A 19,183-nucleotide genomic window follows, 5' to 3' on the forward strand; every position below is an offset into this window, starting at 1 on the left:
TGTCTAATCTAAATCTGCCCCTCTCCAGTTTGTTATGATATGGATATGTGTATTATGACTGTGTAGCCTCTTTGAAGGACACCTGAACTAGCTTTTTGTTGGCCAAATCAGTTCAACTGATAAAAAAGTGGCTGGATGGAGGGAAGAGAGAGGAAAAAAAAAGAAGAAAAGCCACATCTGCTGCGTAATTAGAGCCATGCCATGGGGTGGCTGGAAATGTGGCACCGTATTGCAAGTACACACTACTCCCCACTTTGAATCAATCTCATTTTTTTTTCATCTCTGGCTGAGGCCAAGGCTGGATAAGGAGAGGAAATGGACCTTTGCAGAAATAGTGTTTTGCCTGTCTTGTGACCAGGCATATATGTAGATCTGCATCTGAATAATGTCAGTCATCAAAGTAGGATGTGTCAATAAATTCCCCTCTGGAACTGTTTTTATTCAATCCTGTTCAAGTTCTTGCATGGCACCATTGACTTGATGCTGAGTGGCTCTGTGGTAAATGAAGCATTTTGCATTTCTAACTTGGGACATTGCAGAAAATAAACAGGTTTTCAACTTAGCAAAAAACCCCTTAACAGGAAGGAAGGACATTATGAACAGTCCTTGCACAATATCTCCAGGCAAAGAAGGGACCTGTTTTTGTTCCTTAGCACTTCTTCCAGCAGAGCTGAAACCCAATCTTGACCCGTGGGAGCCTCCTTTAGTCTCCAGTTGTTGATCAAGTTTGGATGGACTCTTGCCTCCCAGTTTTCTTAGGATGCTATGATAGACAACCATATGCTTATTGACTTCTTATTATGAAAAGGGCAAAGACTGATCATGATGGGGAGATGTTTGTGAGCCAGAGGGGTTGTGTGAAGTACAGAAGAAACAATAAAATACGTTTACGTAGCACATACAGATTATGCAAACATTTTGACTGTCTCAGATGGATCACCTAGAAGCAATTTCCTGACATAAATTAGCTTCCTTTGAAACATCCCAGGAAAAATGCCAATCTGCTGCAGGGAAACTGAAGCACTTCTCATAGATGAAGAATAATAATGGAAATGTAAACTGAAAGAAAACTGTGATCTATAGGTGAGCATCAGGAACAGGAAAAATGTGGCCATAGAGAGAGGTTATAGGTGTACTGATCACAGGAAGGAAATTTGTTGGTTTATCAGATTTAGTCTCACAAGCCACTTTCTAAAAAGAAGAGTTTAAATTGCACAGAATACTGTTTTGCAACTGTAATATTCTTGTGTAGTATCATAGTATCCAGCGTGATACCAGATCAGCAAACAAACAGAAATGAGGAAAAGAATAATCCTGGAATAAGATCAAAACCCTGATTCAAAAAAATGTGCCCCAGTTCCATATTTGCAAGGAAGTTCCTTTATCTGGACCCCAGCACTAATAGTTCTTCACCCTATGTATATGCTACTGTTTAAAACAGGCAGTGTGTGGGGTACTATGGGCATCAGGGTGTGTCTCTCCTCTGTCTTTCTGTCCTCTGTCCCTTCTCTGTCCTCATTCCTGTTGTAATCCTGTGCCTGCCCAGATGGAGACCAGCTGGAGCACACCGTAGCTACTTCTTTTCCCATACTCTTGGATTTCCTTCCAATGGAAACCAAGATGCAGGAAGGGGGGAAAAAACTGGACCTCAGAACCTGATCCTCACGTGCAGTTACAGTGTGGTCATGGTACATTTTGGGAGCTGAAAATTCTCTGGTCCCACAATATTAAACACACCCAGAGGGTACAAGTAGCCTGGTAACAGCTTTCAAAAATTAGGGATTAAACTGTGTTTCTTACTGCCCTCCTCTGAAAAACAGAAAGAATACTTTGCAGCAAAGCAAGGAATGCTAACAGTGTCAGCTCTTTTCATGATCAGAGAAGTGCACTGAGAGAGTAATTATTTGTAAGTGCTTGATTCGCAGGTGGCTTCAAAATTATCAACAAAATGTTGTGTTAATATAGATATTCCGCACAGCTAAATGTGAAATGGTTGCTGTTACAATTAAAAGGGCAAAGGAGGCCTATGAAAAATTGATAGGTAAATGCCTGGCTGGGATTTCTGTTAATTAAAGCGTATAATTTATTAAAACAACAAAACACAATGAACTGATTCAAGACCATCTGTCCATGGTAATCATAAGTACGTATTCACAGTACTGCATCATTTGAGTAATAAGCATAGTTGAACAAACATATTGAAAGAAAGATAAACCTGTCAAACGTAAATTCTTTGTGTGAGCAAAATGAGGACTGAGCCTCTGGATGCTTTGACAATATGAAAAAATAGCAATAAGGAGAGGGAATGAAAAATAATTGAAGATGGCAGGTTTTAACATGTTTAAAACTGTTGACTAATATACATCTATGACTAATAAATAGCATATATTGACTTCTCAATTACTCAAGTTTTGCCTTGTTTAAACAGTATTTTATTATTTTGACTCTTCCTCCACAGAATTCTATCAGAAGCAGAATAAACAATGATCAAAATATGCACTGGAATGTTTTCCTTTGGGAAAAAAAAAAAAAGGAAAAAAAAAAGCATCTTTCTCCTATGACAGTGTTTGAATTTTAATGTGAAATACAGCCTGAGCTAATCCTCTCTCACACAGGTTTGTTCTTGCATCGAGGGATGATAGGCTTTTAAATCTGCCAGAGATGAGTTCAAGCCTTTCTTCCCGTCTCTGCATTGCTTCTGCAATACTTGCTGGCATGACTGCTACTTAGGGGAGAATGAAGAGTCTACCTGAGTTTAAAGGTGAGCCGTGGAAAGGGGAAATGCTGACAGCCGGGCCTCAAAGGTGAAGGAGGAACTGATGTTCAAACCATCTTAAAAGAAAAAAATGGATAGGCAAAAGTAGCGAACAATTAGCAGATTTTAAAGGAGATTCATTCTGTACTCACAAATTCATGTGAGCTGCATCCGTGTTGGCAACTGCAAGATAGTAACGCTATGCCAGTAAATTAAAAGTGCTTATCATCCCACTGAGGCCCTCTGTGACTATCCATTTTGCTAAACTCTTATTTCCCAAAACAGGGTGGCTGATTCCAAACTGTTTCACAAATGGTCCCTGACTGATTACAACACAGCGTCTAGGAACTGTGTGGGGAAGAGACGCACACCGGAGGTCAAGTGTCAGAAGATTCTTCTGACAAGATCCCTCAGCAAGGATCTTTCTTCCAGTTTAATGGTCTAGATGTTGAAATTCTAGTTCCAGGGGACATTCACTGTTTACTTCACCAGTACAGGTAGGACTGCGCATTTGTATAAATGATGAATAAATGTGCTGAAGTCAACAGAATAACTCAAAATAATGAAGGTATAGTGCTAGTACATTGTACTATATATCATAGAATCATAGAACAGTTTGGTTTGGAAGGGACCTTAAAGATGACCTAGTTTCAATCCCGCTGCCATGGGCAGGGATGCACTCCACTAATTCAGGCTTCCCAAGACCCCATCCAACCTGGCGTTGAACACCTCCAGGGATGGGGCATCCACAACTTCCCTGGGAAACCTGTGCCAGTGCCTCACCACCCTCATGGTGAAGAAGTTCCTCCTTGTAAAACTACAATATGATTAGTGATTATTACAATGTCAGTCTCTGCATACTCATGTGTATTTGTTCTGTGAAGGCACAGACCTCCAAATACTTGAGAAGATCTGGTGGCCATTTATATGTATGGAGTTACTTGCATACTTAAGGGTTTGACATACTGTGGCAGAGACAAAAAGAAACAGTAGACACCCTCAGGAATGCAAATTAAAACATTTAGTTTATTTCCTCTGGCATCTGAAATTTATATTATATTTCTGTTAGTACTTCACTGTGTCCTGATTCTGAAAATTGGTAGTAGGAATCATCCAGTTTGGGGAAGGTAAGTCCCTCACCACTGAACAGCAGATGTGTAGATTCACACAGCTACTGTGAAAGTAGCTAGAAGCCTACCAGAATTTGAAAGCTGGCACAGTTTTATTGTGTTTTACTCCAATAAAGCCTTTTAATTCACTGGGGGGATAGTCTGCTTTATAGTTTCAGTGATGGTCATGCCAAGCATGCGGTTATCTGCTAAGATCTGAACAGTGTGGGGTTAAGGAAAAGACATACAAGACAAGGTGAAATAAAATGTTCCTTGTTTGAATTCAAAGGATAAATTTCATGAACATTCTCTTAAAACTAAGCTTTCTCTGCATAGTTATCAACTCTCACTTCCTGGTCACACAGGATCTGATTATACCATTACGGGCCTGCAGCAAAGGAGGCAAAGCAAGAGAGCAAGCAAGAGTGGGAGAAAAAATTAGTATTTATTTTTTACTCTCCTAAGTAATCAAGTATTTCCATATGCCATGCAGCAAAAGAAACCTTGTCTCCAACTAATTTTCATCTGATAGTGGGATCCTCTAGTGGTTCCACCTCTGATTAAAGCTTCTCATGAGGATGGGATGCATAATGTTGCTCTCCTGTGTTGGTTCTTCTGTGCCTGATGTGGCTTGGGTTAATGGTACACACTTTCTTCCGTAAAAGGTTCTTGGCTTTATTACTGCTATATTCAAATGCCTGTTTTCATGAAATATGCAGGGACCCAATATGTTTGCAACTGCCAGCCTTAAGTGAAACCGGGCTCAGAATGGCTAGGAGTTATTTGCAGAGGGAGAAAAAACAGACATACAAGAGCACACATACGCACAGAGCACGACTGCATCATTGTAATTTCCATAGAGACTAAAAATAAATAAACACGAAAGTCTGATTTTGCTGCACAATGTCTTCCTTAATTGTAAAAGTTCAGCTGGGCTAGAAACCGAGTTAACCACATTTTAATGCTAAACATATCTGAAGACTCATGCTGAAAGCCTAAGGCAAGCATGTTCTCAGAAAGTAGGCTCCACACCAGGCACTGAGTGCAGCCACAACAAATCATCTTCCTTTGCAAAACCAGATCCCGAAATGGGGTGCAAAGAACATACACACTGTGACATAAGTGTGGAAAAGCTGAAAATGCAAACACCATCATCCCAAATGAAAATATGGAAGCTCTGCTGCACCACTGGTGACTCAGACCTGTTTCTTTCACCCCCCGTCAAGAGAGTCAGGACACCTCCTCTTCAGAAATCCCTGGCTGAAACACATGCACTTCCCAAATTCTGTCAGCAAATGCACACCTCCAGATCTTGGCAGCACAAAAATGCAGAAGTTGAATGATTTTGTGAGGAATAATCTGGAGTTTGAGGTTCCTATGGCTCCGTTACATGCTCAACGATGGCTCAGCAACAGATGCTGTTGGCAGGAACTCAGTGTGTATACTGCACAGAGGAATTTTCACTGAAGCAAATTGACTTTGGTGTGCAGGATGTTGGAAAGCTCATGTCGTTCGGGTGTAGGAGGGGAAGAAAGGTTCCCATGTCTCCACCACAACATCTACCAAATCACAGTGGGTCTCACCTGCTTCTTGGGTGCCTGGGGTTCAGGGACAGAGATAATTGTTTTTCTGTCTGAAGAGTGTGGATGACTTTATAGCTTGTTATCGCACAAACTGGAGTGCTGCTGATCAGGAGCAAAAGAGCTCTCCTTTCTGCTTGACTGTTGGCCAGCTGAACTCACTTTTGTTTGAGGAACAGGGAAGGGCCAGAGCTGTGACCTATGAAACAGATCCGTGAATCTCTTGGCCTGTAAATGCCAGCAAAGAGAGGCTGGGCCCATTATGACAGCTGCCTGTAAAAACAGTGACCTGACAGCAAACAAAATGTCAACTCCTCTTAACAAAGGAACCACTATGGCTGCTCAAATGGAGGAAGTTCTCAAGTAGGTATTTTGTCGCTTAAGTGGCATTCTTCCCTACTGAATGCAGGCTTCATCACAGCATTTCCTACTATTGTTGCCTAGCATCTGGATTACTGCTGCTCCCCTCCAGGGCGCTGGCGGTACCGATTCTCCAAAAGTTTCAAGCACATAATTAGATTGCTGCCTTAGTAAGCAGTAGTTCCCAGAGGGGAAGCACATTGCACCACTGTTCCTCAACTTGCCCAAGCTGCCAGCAAAAGCCAAGAACAAAGCTGGTTCTTGAAACTACAAGGATCTGAAAATTCATTTCCATAATGTGTAGCAGTATAATTTTGGCAAGGCTCTAACACAGGAGTTGCATGCATTCGATAATGCAAAATCTAAGAATGTGATAATGTGTAGCAGTATAATTTTGGCAAGGCTCTAACACAGGAGTTGCATGCATTCGATAATGCAAAATCTAAGAAGAGCAGGGCTGCAATTTGGCAGGAAACTGAGCCAACCTAGCAGCTTGGTGTTGCCAGTGGGCTGTGATCCTATTGCCACCTCCCCCCTGCACCCTCCTGCTCCCAGCTGGGCCTCCTGCCCCTTCCCTGGAATCGCTCAGTGTGATGCTCATCCAGCCAAGCCAGGTGAGCAAGAAAGCTGACTCGGCTCCTAAGCCCCACTCACTTTTCTGCTGGCTTTGCTTTCTGATGCGGTTAGCAAGACAAACTTACCAACTCTTAAACTAAGTGCAAGATGAATGCTGGAGTTGGTGCAAGACAAGCATTAATGGCATGTGCCTGTGGGGGAGGAGATGCAGAAGGAAAAAAAGATGAGCAAGATGAGCACCCCCCCCTTTCAGCAGCAGCAAGCTGTTAAATCACACTCGGCATCAAATGAAACTCCACTCTTGGGCCTTGCTCATTGCCAAGTCTTTTTTCGCTTTTAATCACAAAACCCTACAGTGGGTGATATCTAATCTATTTTGGGACTCAGTGTGCAGTTCAAACAGATTTATTTTACAGGAGGTATGGATGATGGCAACCCACTGGGCAGATAACAGCTCAAACCATACCTTGGAGCATGATTCCAACACTGTATAAGCTGCTCTAAATTTGGGCTACTGCTGCCTGATTTCCCTTCCTCCTCACTCATACATTTCTTCCTTTCCTGCATGTTTTGGCCTCCTGTCTTCTTGCATGGCATTAGTGCAGGTGGAACCAGAAGAACCAAGCTCAGGGAGCTGGATCAAGCTAGAATCTAACCTGTCAGAAAGTGGTTTGTTACCTTGGGAATCTGTTTGCTGAGTCAGATCACTGCACAAGTCCATCTCATGGAAGGAAGGGGTACAAACATTGACTGATGGCATAAACAAAGGAGAGAAAGATACTTTGCCTTTTTAACAACCTTATCATTTTTTAATATGCATGGTAGGCATGTTTTCAAGCACAGGCACTAGGAACAAAAGGGGAAAATTCACGAGGGGCTTAGACTGAGAATTTTATCTCTAGGCAGGTACTCAAGGACTATAATTCATGAGCTTGATTTAGGCATCTCTCTCCCCTTCCAGAAACAGAGGGAGTTACGCAGTCATGCATCCTTTTCCTAGCAACAAACCCTCTGAATAAGGGAGAGCAGCATCTGTTGAAACCAGCCAGTGGGAAATGAGAAGGCAAAAAGGAGAGCTGAGATTCTTCCTCCTCTCATATTTAGACTTCTGTGTGTGCGAGACTGGAACAAATATATTTTGAGCCCTTCTTTCTTTTATTGGCTCCTAGCTTTAGGTAACTAGCTCTTGTCCTGGGGAACATATGTACATTGCTGAAAAATGGCCTCCAAGGGGGAATATGTGGTGGTTGACTATCCAGTCTAAGAAAAAAGAGATCAGGGTTCTCTTCAGAGGGATGATGTTCAAATCTGCAGCTCCCTTCTTCTCAAAGGGGAGTTTCTTATGCCAGAGCTAGGAGGCCAAGCTGTATGAGCCTTCCCTCCCACAACGGAGACCACTAGAGAGAAAATCACTGAAGAATCATAAAAGTAGGAAAGACACAAGCAATAGTAGGAAGCCCAACTCTGTACCTTAGTTATAGAGGTGCTCCCCTAAGAGATTGAGGTCTTGGGCACCAGTCATGGATTCCAGCATAGATTGTATTTTCGATCCAGAGACTCCTTAAAGCAAAACGCAAAAGCAAATCCAGGGGCAGGGCTATAGGGAAGGTATTAATTCTCCTTACTCACTAATTCCTTTGATTTTTCAAAACATAAGACCTTTGTACATCTGCTAATAACACGCTGTAAATGCCCAACAGCTCCATGGAGGAGAAAGAACGAATGCTTTGTTGCTCTAGGAAAATAGATGTGTATTTTTACTGTAGTCATAACAAAGCAGGCTTTAAGCATTCCTCTACATGCCTGTTGGGTTGTTTTTCTCATCACATATCTTCATCTCCCCGCAGAGCGTAATGTCTTTCTGTGTTCATCTGTGATGCATTCTGACAGGTTTTTTTACAGTTAAAATTTGATATTTCAAGAAATCCGTTCGCAGTCTGGCTTTGAATATAGCACGTGAAGTTACTTTAGCTTCCGCATCACTTTGCATTTTAGTTTCAGCAAACTTTGGTTAGCGTATTCCAGTCAATGTGTGAAACTTCAATTTGGAAAGAACTCGTTTCAATTCTCCTTCTGTTAATAGAAGTCTCCAAAAGATAGAGGCAAGGAAGGTTTGACTGAGGGTTAGATTTCCTTTCTACATACTGTTACTTCTGGAAAATTAGTGCATGTCAGGTGCTTGGAAGTGAACGCATGATGCTGCTATTCCACCAGGAGGTAGGATTGCCAGAAGTCAGTCTGAAGCTAGGGACATGGAATGGCTTCTCTAGCTAACCTGCCTCTGATGTTCAGATGTTGAAACAAATGACAGCATTTTGTTTTGATAAAAACTAGCCTTGAGGTAATCAGGCACATGGGATTAACAGCAAATACTTGTATGAGGACTGCAACAAACAGACACAAATATCACGTAAAAAACAAAATTGAAGTCTTTCTGCAAAAGTTTATGGTTCAAAGATTTTAAAGTTTTAAGGGCAGAATTTATCAAAGTCTGAAACCTTTTCCTAGCTGCTTATGTCAGAACAGAAATTCAGTATTATTTCCTTGCATAAATATCCTTAGAAACTTGTATTGAGTCCTCCTCTTGTTTACAAAACTCTGTAGCCTTAGGTTACTGCTTATAAAAGCACTATTCTCTCCTTCAAATCCAGCATTTCTTGTTTTCTTGGCACCTGTGCGCAAACCAGGAAGAGGAGCTGAGTGAGAGGAGGGTTATGGACTTAGGATTTTATCTCTGCAGAGTCTGGCATGGACCTCTCTTCTGAGGCTGCACCTTGGTACCTGGATTGTGTGTTTCAGTGAGAGAGAGGCATTTGTTTGTCTAGGAAGATTTAAAAGATGGGGGGACAAGGTGCTCAGGGATATGGTTTCTCCCCAACAAGCAAGGGACACCTTTGCAAGGCATCTGATAGCCTTAGAGAAGTAGAAATCCCATAGGGATAGGATAGCCTTTTCACAGAGACAAAAGCAAGCTTGTTTATGAAATACCCATGTCTCCTGAGAAAATAAATTAAAAAAAAATGCACTCCAAGACAAGTGGTGTAAGTTAACAGAAAGAGAAGGCCTTAAGTCCCTAAAGCAACACCAGGCATGTGGTTACATGCAGAATGCAGGTCTGGAATCTTCAACAGTATGTTCCTTGCTTGGGGGTCTATAAGAATGTGTCATGGTTGTCTTTTGGCCTGAGTTTATTTCCCATGAAAGGAAGGTGTCAAGAAGTGGGTGAGGCAAAAGGGTAGGTTGGTGTACACCCAAGGCTCACCCTGACATACCAGAGATATGTGTCTGGACTTGGGACTACCAAGGAGGCACTCCTGAGTTCTGGTGTTTAGACATACTCCATCAGATTCTTCGGTTTTACTTGCAGCCACATGTAACAGAATAGTATAGTCAGTGCTGGCAGAGACAGTGCCACTTCCTGCACTAACATCTAATCTATAGTGGTCACGTATGGAGTTTGAGCTGTTGGGTGAATGTGGAAAGATACTCTCCTGTGACAGCGGAGTGGTCATATCAGAAGTGAACCAGTTAGTCCATACAACTGCCCACAATTCTATAATCATCCTGCCTGCATCCATGCTGAACGCAATTCCATGCTTGTGGAAATGTTCCAGGAACAGTACATGTATACTATTCTATACCCTCTATTCCTCTCTCGTGAGACCTCATCTGGAGTATTGTGTCCAGTTCTGGAATCCTCAACATAAGAAGGCTATGGAGCTGTTGGAACGGGTCCAGAGGAGGCTACAAAGATGATCAGAGGGCTGGAGAACCTCCCATACAAGAATAGGCTGAGAGAGTTGAAGTTGTTCAGCCTGGAGAAGAGAAGGCTCTGAGGAGACCTTATAGCAACCTTCCAGTACCTGAAGGGGCTACAAGAAAGCTGGAGAGGGACTGTTCACAAAGGCTTGTAGTGATAGGACAAGGGGCAATGGCTATAAACTGGAGGGGGGCAGATTTAGACTAGACATAAGGAAGAATTTCTTCACTATGAGAGTAGTGAGGCACTGGCACAGACTGCCCAGGGAAGTTGTGGATGCCCCATCCCCGGAGGTGTTTAAGGCCAGGTTGGATGGACCTTGGGCAACCTAGACTAGTGGGAGATGCCCCTGCTCATGACAGTGGGGTTGGAACTAGATGATCTTTAAGGTCTCTTCCAACCCAAACTATTTTGTGATTCTATGATTCTATATTTCATATGACAAAGTTTCACGGCTTGGAAGGCAGGTTACATAGAAACACTTGACAGAGTTACAAGCATCTAGAATAAAAGTACTTGTGCAGCCCTAGCACAAATGTGTCCCTGAGTACTCTGTCCTGCAAGACTGGAATCTGCCAGGTACTGTATGCTCAGGCCACAATCTGCCAAACAGCTTAAATGCGTGCGTAATTGCAAGCAACCAGTTCAAAGCTTAAAGCTAAACACAGGAAGAGGCATATTATTGAGCTGAGGGCAAAACAGCTTAGCACTTCACAAGGTCAACCCTTGGCAAAATTGAACTTCAATTTCTTGAAGTACCATAATTGTTCATGTGCCTTTGAGGCTTGAATTTGGAAATAAAGATGACTGTTGTTTGAAGGTGTATGACTCAGGCCCTGAGTAACCAGAACAAAATCAGACGAAGGAGAATTAGAAGCACAAGGGACACCGTGGGGGAAGAAGCAGACAACTGCGTAAGAGGGTTCCCTGGGGTGAACTCCTTGCCACACTACCTATAAATGCCGATAACTCACAGCTACATCATCCTTTCCATTGCCAACTTTATTATCAGGTAACCTAAGTGTGATTTATGAAGCACCTGGGGACAAGAATTACATGCGATCCCAGCCTGGCCACCTTCCCTCCTTTGGAAAGACCGTATCTCTTACTGAGGTGAGGGCAGGTGAGGGATTCTGAAAGGAATTCGGTGAGGTTAAGAAAACCAGCAACATGTAAATCACTCTGCTGTCATGACACATTTTAGGGTCTGTAAAAAAGTGACAGATTGTGCTGGTTGCTTTCCGTATTCTATATTCCAGTGCATTTTACATGTATGCTTTATGTGCCCAAGTTCATGCCTACAAAGTGGCTCTTAATGAAGCATTTTCCAATGCTAGTGTTGCCATATATTAACATATGAAATTCTGACAAGCAGCTTGGATCTGAGCAAGAGTTTGTGTCCTTACAAGAGACAATTCCAGTCACAAGAAGTGTAGATTAAAGAGGCAAACCACCCAGGGTCATTTTAAAATGCTCTGGATATTAGCAATATATTTATTTTAATTATGTATGAACCCTTGGCAGATTATTTTCATTGACTGCCACCTATCTAGCACAAGGTGGCACGATAAGACTGGAGGGCTTTAAATGATCTCATGTCAATACTACTTTGCAGTTTGAGCTAAAGAGGAGACATGACAGGAGCGAACATGAATTGCAGTTAGGATTTGTCTACTGGAGGGAGGTTTGGTGTGAATTTGAGCTGCAGTCTCCGATTCTGCATTGACAGTGCTGCTGAATGGCTTTGTCCATTTTGGAAGCAGATGAGGTGACTCTCTAAAGGCCTCTCTTGGCCACCTGAAAGCATTCATAGAAGTCACCAATGAAGAATGACTGTTCAATGTGTTTTCAGTATCTATGTTAGTAGATGATCAAAACTATGGAAATAAGTCCTTAACTGTCCCTACTAAACCTGGAACAACTCATCCACAGACATAATAAATCTGCCAGCACTTAAATGAAGAGTGGGGTTTCTTTCTGCATGGTACGTTAATGTCCAAATGAATGGCACAGTCCTGAGGGAGATACATGGATGAAATTGTACACCCTGCTTCACATGGGACAGACTCCCACTGATCATAATAGTCTTTCCCAGCTTAATAGCTATGAACTCTCCCCTTGTTTCACATGGAACCAGCGCTGTTAGTACTTTGTTAGGTTTCAGAATCTCCCATGAGATTCTGCTTGGCTGCTGAGTACAAGTTATTCTGTAATTGCTTTTGGAATAGTTTATCATACTGTTTTCTCAGCTGCCAATAAAATCTTGCCCCAATTCTCCCAAGACTCATCTTACACAAGGAGTCTTACCTCTACCCATCTCTAGGAAAGGAACCAGTTCTTTCATTTTTGCTTTTGTAGGCTTCTAAATAAATCTTCAATTTAATCTTCACCCTAGAACTCAGTCCTCACAGCTAATTGAAGCCAGCTACCCCTACTTCTGGCTGGTGTTTGGCTCTTTCTGAATTTCATGGGCAGGAGCTGATGTCAGCTGCAGGTATTTGAAAACCTGCCTGGAAATTGCATTACTGAGCAGCAGGTGAAAATATGAGTAGCATCTTGGTGGTCAGAAGATGAACTCACCCAGTTAAAAGACAGGTAACCTAGTCTAAGAAGGAAAAGATGACAGCTTTATCTTTAGCAGGCAATGGGGCACAATGAAAGGATAAGGGAGGTGTGGGAAGAGATTCATCCTAACTAAATTACAACTCTGATTGTATATGCTTAGCTGGCATTCAGCATTTGGGAGAACAGAGACGGTCATCACTGCCCTTGGATCTTTTTGTGAGAGGAAGTAAACAACTCTAAATTTCAGCCTGGCTTCCACAGAAGCTTGTGTGGGTGTCCCAGTAGTGTTTGGTAAACAGGTTACAGCAAGAGCCGCAAGGAAAATAATACTTTTTTCCAACTAAACAAGTTTAACTTAATGAAGACTCAAAATTAATATGTGTTGGGGGGTGACCCCAGGAGCCTCATTATCCATAATTGGATGTTTTATTTCATGAAGTAATCAGCATTAACTTTTAGCTTGGTGAGGAAAAAGATCTCATATTTAATTGCCCCCAAATTTTCCTTTATTCCTGGGAGCACTTGGCAGGATTGTGAAATTCTCTAGAGGCCAAGCTGTCAAACAAACTTTCCCATTTCAAAGGACACTTTTCTCCCCCTCACTATGCAGGGCCAGTTTTGATTCTCTCTGACACAACACCTCCTACTTCTCAGGCAGCACTGATCCCAACAAGCCCTCCAGCAGAGCAAAAGCTGCGAATGCTTTTGGCCTGGGTGAATTGCTAGCCTGGGTGAATTGCTCTCCCATCAAGGGAGGTGATTGTCCCACTCTGCTCTGCACTGGTGTAGCCCCACCTCGAGTGTTGTGTGCAGTTTTGGGCGCCGCAGTATAAAAAGGATATAGAACTTCTGGAGAGTGTCCAGAGGAGGGGCACAAAGTTGGTAGAGGAGAAGCTGTATGAGGAGCGGCTGAAGTCACTTGGTCTCTTCAGCCTGCAGGAGAGAAGACTGAGGGGGGACCTCATCACATTTTACTGCTTCCTCATAAGGGAAGGAGGAGGAGCAGCTGCTGATCTCTTCTCTCTGGTGACCAATGATAGGACCCAAGGAAGGAAGATGTGCCAGGAAGGGTTTAGGCTGGATATTAGGAAAAGGTTCTCCACTCAGAGGGTATAGGAGCACTGGAACAGGCTCACCAGGGAAGTAGTCAGTGAGCCAAGCCTCACAATATTCCAGAAGCTTTTGGACAATGCCCTCAGACACATAGTGCAAGTTTGGGGGTTGTCCTAGGCACAGATAAGAATTGTACTTGATGATCCTTGTGGGTCCCTTCCAACTCAGGTCATTCTGTGATTCTGTGACTTCTTGTCTTGAGTGCTCTGTGCCCACATTTACACCAGCAGAATCAGTGTAACTCAGGGTTAATAGAGCTCGAAGCAGGGCTAAATTTTTTACTGGAACAGTCTGGAATGGGGTACCAAACTCTGGTTTTGGCCATATGTACTAGTGCTTCACACTTGTTCCACAAAGAAAAAAAAATAAAAGCTTTGGCTCATAATATTATCTATTTTTACCTCATCTTTAATCTATTCTAGAATTACACTGGTGAAGCAGAACCACATTTATTTTTTTCTTTCTCATCTCATCGCTCTCTCTAACATCAGTGAGCAGGGAAATAAAGTTTTCTTTTTAAATAGCAATAAGCTATGGATGATTTATTGGAGGCATTTAAAAATATTAATGGTGTAAAGACAGCTTAACAAATAAGGGATGATTATTCTCATCTCCACAGGCCACAGTACAGCTGTGGCATCCTTCCAAGCAGTGCTGAAGATGTTTGATTTCTATTTCATTTGATATTTGACAGATAGGATTTTATTTTTGCATTATCTCGGGGAAGTGGAAATGAGTATTTGTTCTGTCCTTTTCCCTACTTGCTCTCCTTGCTTATCCTTCTGCCTTTTTATTTACACTGTTTGCAGTGTTTTATTACACGTGGTCAGACACCTGAGAGCCTTCAGGAGTTGTGTTTTATGTAGTCAATATTTTCCATTATTATTTTAAGGTGTGGTATCCAAAACACTCACCAACTGAACACTTGATGTTCAGTGTCTGGAATGCATCAATAAGAAGATGGCTGAAAAGCACTGTAGTCTGGAAAAGATACAGGCTGAAAGTGAAACACCTGTCTGCACTGGGCTTCTTACATGAAGTTCTCTGCAGCTCAACTTCCAAGTTCCACAACGATCCTCTAACTCATTAAAAGTAAGGTAGGAACACCAGGAGTTAAGAAATCACAATAGTATGTTGAAAGAAAAGGCTTTGCATCAGAGGAATACTACGCCTGAATTTCACTTAATTAGGAATAAGTCACATTCCTCCTTCCCTCCTGGTCCACATATTCCCTTGCGTCTAGTGACCAGGCAATGGCTAGCCCTGACATCAAGTGCTTCAATGAGGTCATCTGACAGAAAACAAATCCGACAGAAAACGGATGGTTTTCAATTGAACTTGTTTTCTCACCTGATTCATTCTGCAGTCTCACAATCGGTGGACCTCACACAAGGTGGAGTGAGATGGAATATGTGGTTGGGGAGAGATGGAGAAGACTGAACTTTTCAGCATTAGCCCATGGTCACACTAAATTAGTTGGAACATAAAACCACACTTTAAAGGCATAGTTTCATACAACGAGGCTAGGTTTCACTCACTAACCTGGAGGGAAATTATCATCTCCTCTCAAACTGAATATTCCTCAGTCTTGTTATTGAGTTGAAGTGGCTCATGGAAGCATACGGCAAACACCAAGGAGGAGCTATGGGAGGGCGAAAATCTGTGGTTGGGTGATAAGCAGTAGGCAACACCTCAGCTTCTCAGCATTGATGAACTATTAGATCAGCTCAGCTACTCCTGGATCTGTCTACAGGAATCAATTAATTCTGCAGGTCATCACTTAAAGGCCTGTTCTGGAAGAGACAAGACTCAGCCGAACAGGATAAAATAAGCTATTTTTCCTTGTGCTAACAGGTTCTTAATAATACATTTCATATACCATTGAAAAGACAATCTGAAATGAAAGAGCTCTGAAATGTCTAATAGTCTTGCTGTGGACAGAAAGACACATTCATGGCCACAACAACCAAAAAAGTTCTCAGTCTAATGAAAAAGTCAGGAACAATGCTTAGTTATACAGGAGGGGAATGGGCTTTAAAGAAGCAGATCTGGCTCAAAACCAACACAACTATGAAAAAAGTTTACTCAGGGGAAAGAAGGCCAAAAGCACTGGAGAACTGAGGAAACAGAGGCACCAACACGGGGAAAACAGAGGCTCTGTTGTTTTCTACAGGCAAGTGTTTCAGAAGTCTATTCAGCAAAGTATCCACTCAGTTTTAAAGCAATGGGCCCATGGGGTGAGTTTGGGGCACGAGCCCATTTCACCCAGCTTTTCCCTTTGTCCTGAAGGAGACGACCCCTCTGACATAGTCTGAATGACTTTCCATGTCCTGGCACATGCAGGCATTCCTTGATGCTTGTGGTCTCACCCTGTCCTCCCACACAGAGGCAGAAGCACAAGTCAAGTCCCTGCCTACGAACTCGCACTCCCCAGCCACTGCTGTATCCCAAGGCAAGGAACCGGTTAGGACCAGGGAGTACAAAGCAGACAAATGTCCATATTGCCTGGAAGAGAGGCAGCAATTTGAAAAGGGGGAGAGAAGAGCAATTGCTCCAGTGACAGACTGATAGCATTGGCCTGGTTGGATGGGAAAAGTCAAAAGGAAGGGAGGGAACAGGCTCCTGGGTACAAAAAGAGAGAAAGATCAGCCTACCGCAACCTCCTATAATTGATATTCACTCCTTGGCCTGTCAAGTTTAGGTGTCCTATTAACATCACAAACTTTTAGCTCTAGTGAATCTCATATTATGGCCCCAAAATATATCAGAAGTACTTCAGGTCTAAATAATGCAGATGTCAAAATGAATGTGAGGCAGAAAATGATTTGGCAGAAGCATTGCTTTGTTTTTGAAGTTGCTATTTCTTTCTGTTTATCAGACACTCTAACAAATCAGTGAACAGGATGCACAACGAGACAGCATCACTGATCGCATCCTACCATGAGCAAAATCAGGGGAATACTGGGGTGAAAACAAAACAAGCATAAGTTATTTAAAGTGCAGAACTACTTGATGAGGTTTTATCTGTGATGTAGTTTAAAGAGAATTCCCACACTATCTAAAATCAGAATGTTGAGCGTTATTGCATATGAATGAATTTTAACTAACTCCTGTTGGCAGAGTTATTGTCTTCTCGTGGTTGCCAAATCTCACTGCATTATCACAAATCTCATAATGCTGAATCACTTATTTAAACCACAATTTAAAGAATTATTGATAAATGAATTCTATGGCTTTTTTTTTTTAAACAAGTGTAAATTTCACAGGCACATAATTATTGGTGAAAGATAATCAGAGTAAATACCAGAACAGTCAGGGATGTTTCCATTCATCTAATGCTTTCTTTAAACAGGAGAGAAGGGAATAGCTGTTTGCTGGCAGGTTTTGCAGCTGCCGGCTGACAGCAGAAGGATATGGGTTCTGGGAACTCCCTGCTCTTCTGTGGAAGTGCTTGCCCAAGTTAGAAGCCCTGGCCCCAGATTAGCTTTCAGTGCCTGCTTCCCCATCTGCCCTCCACCTTGGCTTCTTTTTGTTTCTTCACATTACGGAAACTTTCACAAATATAAAGAAATTCCACTGCCTTCCCTGTGGCCCCACCCAGAAGTCTCTTTACAGCACCAGCCCATATAGAATCATAGAATAGTTTGGGTTGGAAGGGATCTTAAAGATCATCTAGTTTCACACCTTCTGCCATATACAGCAACAGTAAAAACAAACAAACAAACAAACAAACAAAACACAGTATTTTTTTAATTATAGCTTGACTGCTGGCAGGATTGGGGGCAGGATTTGCATCTGTCACCCACTCTGACCAACATGTGCAGCCCTCTGTCATGGATGCAAAGCTGTCTTTCGCCTGCATGGACAGACAGACCCATCTGCACTGGCAGCACCGGCAGGGCAGGCAGGTCACTCACAGGACCTGTCACTGACCAGGCAGACACCATGGGTAAAAGGAGCTCTTTGCTCACCCTAATTTAAAGCTCTGGTTTTTCTTACATCTTCAGCATCAGCCACTTAACTCTCCTCAGCCATTTCATCCTCTATCGGATAAAAAGCACCTAAGTGATTTTTGGACATCAGGACCCCCTGATAGCAAGTTAAGAGTTGAGACATAATTCAGTCACAGCCCTTTCTCTGCACTTTGTTTTCTGTGTCTTTAGCGTTCTTCTGAATCTCATTTCAGTGGAAATCTGGGGACTGGAAATGCATTTGAAACAGCAATGAGAGCAGATCATAGAATGGTTTGGGTTGGAAGGGCCTTAAAGGTCACCCAGTTCCAACCCCCTCTGCCATGGGCAGGGACACCTAGGCTGCTCAAGGCCCCATCCAACCTGGCCTTGAACACCTCCAGGGATGGGGCATCCATAGCTTCCCTGGGCAACTTGTTCCAGTGCCTCACTACCCTCGCTGTGAAGAATTGCTTCCTAATGTCTAATCTAAATCTTTCCCCTTCCAATCCTTGTGTAACACGACCTGGCTCCAGGACAAGGCTTTTACATGCACCCATCTGGCCTTGCTAGGGCAGATATGCCAGATGTGACCTCCTTTCCCCTTACACCCACGGCTCTCCACGATGAGCTTACACCAACCCCAGCCCCCCGGCTTCCCCTCAGCCCCTCCTGATACAAAAAGTAGTTTGTATTACAAAATATGGAATAATTTCATTCAACCTAAAGTAACTGTATTTTTTGAAAATTAGATAGAATGTCCCTCTGATAGCATGTTTTTATAGCAATTTTTTCAAATAGTCTTTTTCCAGATGCTGTTACATATCATATTAAATATGATCTGTGCTGAACAGATGTGTTTTCTTCTATAACCAACTCTGTTTGCAGAGGTCAGACTGACAGGCCTGTAGTTCCCTGGATCCTCCCTGCAACCCTTCTCCTTAGCCAGCCTCCAGTCCAGTGGAACTTCCCCAGTCAGCCAGGACTGCTGGAAGATGATGGAAAGGGATTTGGAAAGGACATCCGCCAGCTCCTTCAATACTCTTGGGTGGATCCCATCCGGCTCATAGACTTGTGGGTGTCCAGCTGGGCAAGGAAGTCTCTAACCACCTCCTCTTAGATCATGGGAGCCTCATTCTGCTCCTCTGACTCCTGGGTTTGTACACAGGGGGAACAACTTCCCTTACTATTAAAGACTGAGGCAAAGAAGGCATTAAGTACCTCAGCTTTGTCCTCATAAAAAAAAATAAAAAGCAAACACTTATAAAAGGTGATTGCTTTCTAAAACTCCAAAACGACCCCTAGAGGTTTATTTGCGGGCTTTTTCGCAGCCGTTCCTCCCCCCCCACCCACCCCCACGCAGGCAGAAGCCGCCCCCGCCCCGCCCACCCCGCGGCCAGGCCGCTGTGCGCATG

Source organism: Cuculus canorus, chromosome 1 (assembly GCF_017976375.1).
Source record: "Cuculus canorus isolate bCucCan1 chromosome 1, bCucCan1.pri, whole genome shotgun sequence".
Lineage (NCBI taxonomy): Eukaryota > Metazoa > Chordata > Aves > Cuculiformes > Cuculidae > Cuculus > Cuculus canorus.